This window comes from Trachypithecus francoisi, unplaced genomic scaffold, assembly GCF_009764315.1.
Source record: "Trachypithecus francoisi isolate TF-2019V2 unplaced genomic scaffold, Tfra_2.0 Lachesis_group16, whole genome shotgun sequence".
Classification (NCBI taxonomy): Eukaryota; Metazoa; Chordata; class Mammalia; order Primates; family Cercopithecidae; genus Trachypithecus; species Trachypithecus francoisi.
The window spans coordinates 4,342,562-4,348,297 of NW_022681461.1; the positions used below are offsets into that span (position 1 = coordinate 4,342,562).

General features: G+C 36.6%; 1 non-coding gene across 1 annotated transcript; it reads right to left on the reverse strand.

The window, feature by feature from the left end:
- Positions 1-1,217: 1,217 nt before the first annotated feature.
- LOC117099559 lies at positions 1,218-1,329 on the reverse strand. Its single transcript, XR_004443883.1, has one exon. It is a non-coding gene; the product is annotated as a U6 spliceosomal RNA (small nuclear RNA).
- Positions 1,330-5,736: the final 4,407 nt, after the last annotated feature.

Consider the following 5,736-nt stretch of genomic DNA (forward strand, 5'->3'; position numbering starts at 1 on the left):
TAATAACAGAAGAAAACTGGTAAATTTACAAATAGGTGGAAATTAAACACACTTTTAAATGACCAGTGGGTCAAAAAAGAAATCACAGGGGAAATCAGAAAAAACTTAGAGATGAATCAAAATGATAACACAACATACAGAAACTTATGAGATGCAGTAAAAGCAGAGATAAAAGGGAAATTTATAGCTGTAAACATATATTTAATAATAATAAAATAAGGAGAAATCTCAAATCAACAACCTAACTTTACAACTTAAGGAACTAGAAAAGCACAAACTAAACTAAAAGCTAGCAGAAAGAGGAAATGACACAGATTAGAGCAAATATAAATAAGGAATAGAAAAAAAATAGAGAAAATAAATGAAATCCAAAGTAGGTTCTTTGAAAAGATCAACAAAATTGACAAACCTTAGGCTAGCCTGACAAGAAAAAGAGGACTCAAATTACTGAAGTCAGAAATTACAGATTCTACAAATAAAAATGACTTTAAGTGAGTGCTATGAACAACTGTACACCAAGAAGATGATCCAGATGAAATGGACTAATTCTTCGGAACACAAACCTACCAAAACTGAACCATGAAATGGTAGAAAATCTGAATAGACAGTTAACTAATAATAATAACAAAACCTCCCAACAAAGAAAATCCCTGCACCTGATGGCTTCACAGGTAAATTCTACCAAATATTTAAGAAGAACCACCATAAATCCTTCTCAAACGCTTCCAAAAAGTTGAATCAGAAAAAACACTTTCTAACTTATTCTGTGAGACCAGCATTATCCTGACACCAAAACTAGGCAAAGACACTACAAGAAAAGAAAACTACAAAACAATATACCTTAAGAATATTAATACAAAAATCCTCAAAAATACTAGCAAATTGAATTTAGTAACATTAAAACTAGGATATTATACACTGTGACCAAGTGAGGTTTATTATTGTAATGCAAGGATGGTTCAACATACAAAAATTGATCAGTACACCACATTAATAGAATGAATGGGGAAAACAAACCATAATTATCTCAAATGATGCAGAAAAAGCATTTGACAAAATTCAACATCCTTTTATGATTAAAAAAAATTCAGCAAACTAGGAAAAGAAGGAAGGTACCTTAACACAATAAAAATTATACATGGAAAACCCATAAGTAACAGTATAGTGATTTGTAGAGACATAAAGTAGAACAGTGGTTCCTGGAGGCTTAGGGAAGGAATAATGAGGAGTTACTGTTTAATGGGTAGAGAATTTCATCCTTGCTCAGGGGCCATGCTAATCTTCTCTGTATCACTTCAATTTTAGTATATGTGTTGCTGAAGTGAGCACAAGGTAGAGAATTTCACTTTGAGATAATAAAAAGTTTTGGAGATGGACAGTAGTGATGGTTGCACAATACAAATGCACTTAATGTCACCAAAATAGTGAAAATGGTAAACTGTACATTATATATATTTTATCACAATTTTTAAATGCCTGTGACACTAAATCTTTTAAAAATGTATTTGTGTTTTTCTGTTCCACATTTCTTTGGATAGATGTTCTAATCAGCCAGGGGCACTTGTAAAAGAACTATTTTCAAAACAGGATAAAATCGTGACTCTCATACAGATATAAAATGAACATACTCTACAGATTTCATGTATTTCATCATTATGAGGAAACTGGTAAGGTACTACAACTTCACTTCACAGGATAAACACATGATATACTTAAAGTTATAAGCAACAGAAACAAAAAATATTCCCCCATGGGGAAGAGGGACATTGAATGAACCTCCTCCACAAGAATTCTGTGTTCAGCAACAAACAATATTTACATAATCATGATAATGTAAACATGAATTACCATTTAAAACTCCAATTATAATAGAATTACACTGAAAACATGAGGGGAGGAGGAAGTAAACATGAGCAAAAAGAAAGAGAAATTAAACCTCAAATACTCAACAGGTGAGAATAGATAATGTATACAATAAATAAGTCAATTTAGCAAAATAACAAATTATTTGGAAACATATAGGTAAATACTAGAAGCAACAACTGAAAATATTGAAAGTTGCTTCTGTGGATCTTCATACATGAGAAAACGCAGCACCAGACTTATTTTTAAAAAAGACTTTTAAAAACTTGTTTTAAATATGCTGAAAGAGCTAAATGACAACATGGGAATAGAACTAAAAGAAATAAGGAAAATGATATATTAAAAGTAAGAATATCAACAAAGAGAAAAATTGTAAAAATGAACAAAAATTCTGGAGAGGACATGTACATAACTAAGAGATTGTGCCACTGCACTCCAGCCTGGGTGACAGAGCGAGACTCTGTCTCAGAATAAATTAATAAATAATAAAAAAAGTAAATGAATTAAACTCCCCCATCAAAAGTTACAGATTGGCAGAAGAGATAAAAATATATGATCCAAACAGATTCAGTCTACAAGAGAAGCACTTCAGATCTAAGGACGCACCTACATTGAAAGTGAAAGGATGCAAAAAGATATCTCGTGCAAACAGTAACCCAAAAAAAGAGCAGGGGTGGCTATATTATCAGACAAAATAGACTTTAAATCAAAAATGGTTACAAGACACAAAAATCACATGATACATTGATTAAAGTGTCAATTTACCAAGTTATAACAATTGTAAACATACGTGCATCAAACCCCAGAATTCCTAAATCTAAGAAGCAAGCATTAACAGAATAGAGGGAGAAATAGTTCCACACTAATAGTAAGAGGCTTCAATATCCCTCTTTCAATAATGGATAGAACAACCAGATACAGGAGAAATAAGAAAATAGAAAACTTGAACAACACTTTAATTTTATATGTTAACTTGAGTAGTCATGGTACTCAGATATTTGGTCAAACACTATTCTAGATATTTCTGTGAAGGTATATTTTGGATAGGATTAACATTTACACCAGTAGACTTTGAGTAAAGCAGATTGCCCTTCACAATGTCAGTGGGTCTCATCCAATCATTGGAAGTCTTTAAGAAAAATACTGACTTCCAATGAAGAAGAGGCAATTCTGATAGAAAACTCCATTCAGACTTGAAAGTCAACCCTTTTCTAGGTCTCCAGCCTGCCAGACTCACATCGTCTGTGACTTAGTCCTGTTTGCCTCCACATTCCTTTGGGGTTTAAAAACATACAGAGCTTATTAAATTGATTTTTCATTGTTGTTATACATTTACTACATCTGATTAGAAGTCATAGTCGTTTGTTTAAACTGAGTTTTTGTTTAAACTGAGTTTTTGTATATTTTTCCTTAACTCAGATGACTTACCTTTTCTGCTTGGATTCTCTGCTCCTGCTGTGCAAATGTGTAAAGGCCTTAGGAGAAAAGCCCATGTGAACCTGTTGCTTCATTCTTGTGCTTCCTTCCCTTTTCTCAGGGATTGTAGCCCCTCAAGCTCTGTGAATGAGATTGAGATCTCTGGTCCTTCAGTTGTGTATTTGTGTGTGTGTGTGTGTGTGTGTGTGTGTGTTTTGTCCAGCTTTCTTTATGGCTGTCCAATGCAAGCTACTCAATGAAAGTGAAATATTTTACCCTGAACTGTTTTAAACCAATGAATATTTTGCCTAGAATTTCAATAGCAATAATGAGTATTCTTCCAGTCAGAATATCTTGCCTTTCACTGTTTAGAACTACATTGAATCTTTAATGCATCTCCTCACAGCTTATTAAAATATCATTGTCTTTCACATTTTGATTTTTGGTGATGGGTTTGCATAAGACACTTAAAAATACTATTTTATACCCTCTTGGCCTTTCTTGTTTCTTGTATCTCAAGTAAATGTAGCAATGAGCTTTGTGGGTATCAGATTTACTTGACGGAAGAGTAGCCTAACCGGCCCCCACATTCTGTCCCTGTGCCATGTCTGCCCCTTCCAACTCTTGACATCCATGTTGATACTGGGGTATGGAATGACCATAATTAAAGCACACATGCACAGCCATAGTTTCTGTGTGAATGTGTGTTTGTGTTCAGCAATTTTGTGTGGCCACAGGGTGCATAGCCATTGTGTAATCTGTGTGTTGGTATGTTTGGTTAATGTGTATGTGCACTTAGAGGGTGTATGGTCAATATGGGCTCTGAGATAAAGTATGGTCTGTGTTGGTGGTTTGGGTGTGTGTGTGGTCAGAGTATCAATTACTCCATTAACAAATTTTGTTTGTGGTAAGAATGTTCATGGTCATTTGAAAATTATGTATATGCGAGTGTGAGTATGTGTTATCAGTGTTTGCCTGTGTTCAGAGGGTGCTTGTTATTGTGATAAATATGTGTGGGATAAGTTTATTTTATTTTATTTTATTTTATTTTATTTTATTTTATTTTTCTGAGACAGAGTCTCGCTCTGTCGCCCAGGCTGGAGTGCAGTGGCCGGATCTCAGCTCACTGCAAGCGCCGCCTCCCGGGTTCACGCCATTCTCCTGCCTCAGCCTCCCGAGTAGCTGGGACTACAGGCGCCCGCCACCTCGCCTGGCTAGTTTTTTGTATTTTTTAGTAGAGACGGGGTTTCACCGTGTTAGCCAGGATGGTCTCGATCTCCTGACCTCGTGATCCGCCTGTCTCGGCCTCCCAAAGTGCTAGGATTACAGGCTTGAGCCACTGCGTCCGGCCGCATATTTTATTTTATTTATTTTTGAGATGGAGTCTCACTCTGTCATCCAGGCTGGAGTGCAATGACGTGATCTTGGCTCACTGCAACCTCTGCCTCCTGAGTTCAAGTGATTCTCCTGCTTCCGCCTCCCAAGTAGCTGGGATTACAGGTGTCCATCACCACGCCTGGGTAATTTTTGTATTTTTTAGTAGAGATGGGGTTTCAGCATATTGGCCAGGGTGGTCTCGAACTCCTGACCTCAGGTGATCTGCCTGCCTTGGCCTCCCAAAGTCCTGGGATTACAGGCGAGGGCCACCATGCCTGGCTGGATAAGTATATTTTAAAGCTTAGAAGTAGGCAACACAAACATTTACCTGTTAACTGTTTAACACTCAACACTCCTAAAAAAACATTCAGTCCAGAGGAACCTCAAGAAAGACATTGAGTGGACTGGGAAAAGAAGGAATGAGCAATGGACTGAAGCCTGCGGTATCTTCTAAAACTAAATAGATAGGGGAGGCACAAGTCCTGAGTAGTGAGAGAAGGGATTCAGGGTTTGAAGGATTGAAATATTGGGGAACAAAATGACCCTAGACCTTTGCCCTCTGGCCTTTTGCAGCAGAGCCTTGCTGGTTTCTGAATTATCTTCAGAGTCATTCCTCTCTTTCTTGAAGGATGTTCACAGTTGGACAGCTCTATTGGCTTATCCTGTAGAATCTCAGAAATCTGACAGTCTTCCTCCATTTTGTGCTGTCTGTTCCTTTCAGTACAGGCTGGCAGCACTTCTGCTAAGATGGTTAATTGGGTCCATAAGCCACACTGTAATCTGTTTGTAGCAAATCTTTTCCAGCTACTTTCTTGGTGTTCTTTCCAGAATACACTTTCTCAGTTTTTGCAATATGGATAGAATATTTTCCAAATCTTCAGATTCTGGTTCCTTTGTGCTCAAAAGTTCCTCCTTCAATTTACCTTCACACTCTCACAATTTACTATAAGTAGCATGGAGAAACCAGGCAGTACCTTTGACACTCCGCTTTGAAATTTCCTTAGCTAAATATCCAAGGGCATCACTTAGATGCTCTACTTTTTACAAAACACTGGAGCACAATTCAGTCCAGTTTTCTGC